At 38.6% G+C, this 2,274-nt stretch overlaps 1 long non-coding RNA gene across 1 annotated transcript; it reads left to right on the top strand.

Annotated features, from left to right (window-relative positions):
* LOC130912432 (uncharacterized) lies at nt 1-2,274 on the top strand. The gene is made up of 3 exons (XR_009062605.1): nt 1-336; nt 402-452; nt 846-2,274. It is a non-coding gene; the product is annotated as an uncharacterized LOC130912432 (long non-coding RNA).

The raw sequence follows: 2,274 nt of genomic DNA, 5'->3' as shown, positions 1-2,274 counted from the left end.
TATTAAATGCGTCATTCGCTCTCTCAAAAAGTCACTTAAAAAAAAAATAATAATAATTGACCGCGTAGTTTTTGAGTTATGGCCATAGCAACACCATAGCAACGAGGGACGCGCCGTCCTGCCGACCCCTACCTCGTGACGTAACTTCCAGGAAGCCTCGCCACCACTCTGAACACGGAAATATAGCACCACGCTATCCTCGCCATATATTGCAAACATTTTCTGGGTTTTACTCGCGGGATTCGTCATGCCATCTCGATGTGTAGCGATATGAATTACTCACAGGAAGACTCGAGACTCTAGGAGTGGTCCAAAAAAAAAACTTCTCCTGCAAAGGTTTGGACCGTTTTTGTTAGCATGCATACAGGTCCCCAATCGGCTCATTGTTTTCATCATTTCAGCCACGACAGCTTTGAAAACCTACAACAATGCAACCTTGGTTTTCCAAAGACGTAAGTAGAACATTAATGGCTTTTTTTTTTTTTTTTATAAACGAGGGAGACTCCTACTGCCAGTTTGTTGAAGTGCGACATTTTTTATTTATTTTTTTGCTGTTGGCCTGTCGTAAGTAGATAGGTTGGCTGACATGTCGTCTACTCATGTGATTTTATTACTATATCAATAGGTGTTATGTAAATTCAAATGTCCCCAGCACCAAATAGGTCCTTGGCTCGTTTTTTTATATTTCAACATCAAGGTCTGCCTATTTGAAGAGGGAACAATAGCATCAAATAGTTGCTGGTATGACTGGGGCATTATTATTTGATCACCAAGAAATTATTATTAAATTAAAATTAGGATTCATCCAATATTTTCATGCTGCTGTGATTTTTTTTTCCCTCCAGGAAGCCAAACATAAAAAATTAAGTGGCGGAAACCCTCAACACGATGAAAAAAGCGTTGCAAGTCAGTTGCCACCCAGTTTCCCAAAATCAAGAGAGAGTGGGTCGAGTCATATGATGACCGAAGTGATGCGGTGTCCAGCGATGACGACTGAAGAGATCCTATGAGGCCTGCCAGATGCTGAATTTCTTCCGTCTGCGACATCAGATGACGATGATTTAGGAGAAATAAATGTAGCAAATTTTGATGACATGAAATCATAAACTAGTCATATATACAGTACACATTTTTTTAAAGAAAAATCAAGTTACCTTCATATTTTAATGATAATGCATTATCTTTGTATAGAGAACACTTCATGCTACAGAAAAGAGTAAATACATATTTCCCACTGCCGTTATCATTTTTCAATGTTCCGCTAGTCCGTTGCTATCCTAACTTTGTGTTGCTTACTGAAATTATGCTCTTTGATGTGTGCCGTTGTGTGCTTGGTATAACATGTTGTGTCACAATCTGACAACGAAAGCTAATGCTGATTCAACATAAACCTGGTATCATTATTGCGGCCTATTGAATATTTTTTCAGAATGTAATATAATTACAATATTTTATATAACAATAGAATACATTAAACAGTCAACAAAATGTGTCAATGTTGTTAACAATTTATGGTTTTATTTTTTTTAATGAAATTCATGCCCCTGTCAGTGCTTCAGCCTCTGCAAGTTTGGCTCTCACGTCTGGGATCTCCTGATGACACAGGCATACTCTTGGAAGGGTAATTACTTGATGGTTTACAGCAACACCTGGAAAATAAAATGGTTTTGTCATTTATTTTAAAATACCAATAACATTTCATTCATTTAGCCACATTTGGGCTAGCTTTACCATATTTAGATCGGTAGGAGCTGTCCCATTACCTAATATCCAGTTTTAGCTATGTGTAGAGCATGGAAAAATATACAACCATGTAATCGCATTCTAATAAAAAAAATCACGATGCTGGACTTACCACTCACTCTCCCGTTCGTGAAGTGTCGAGCTGTCAATTGGCATCATGACGCCATCTGCTGTGTCAAGTAAATCGCCGTCATCTGACGCCTCAGGTTCAAACATGTAGGGATTAATTGTAGTTCATCTTTCCTGGGAGCCTTTGCCATCGGTAGCGTCACGAAAGAGCGATCCTGAATGGTTACCTTTGGTGGAAATATCACTGACATCGTTGTTGCTGCTATGTTAGCTGTGGGTAGTCTTCTGTTGCCTACGTCACACTTCCGGGTTTGCGAAGGGACCATTAACGGAGTGCAAAAAAAATAAAAAAACGCAAATTATCCTTACAATTACGTGTTGATAATGTCATGGTTGTTTTGAGGAACTTGTCCCAAGTTTATATTCATAAAATTACACCAAAATCCGGAAAGGTCTTCAGTT

This window comes from Corythoichthys intestinalis, chromosome 2 (genome assembly GCF_030265065.1).
Source record: "Corythoichthys intestinalis isolate RoL2023-P3 chromosome 2, ASM3026506v1, whole genome shotgun sequence".
NCBI classification, from domain to species: domain Eukaryota; kingdom Metazoa; phylum Chordata; class Actinopteri; order Syngnathiformes; family Syngnathidae; genus Corythoichthys; species Corythoichthys intestinalis.
The sequence above is the reverse complement of the archived record's forward strand: the minus strand, read 5'-3'. Positions and strand labels throughout refer to the sequence as shown.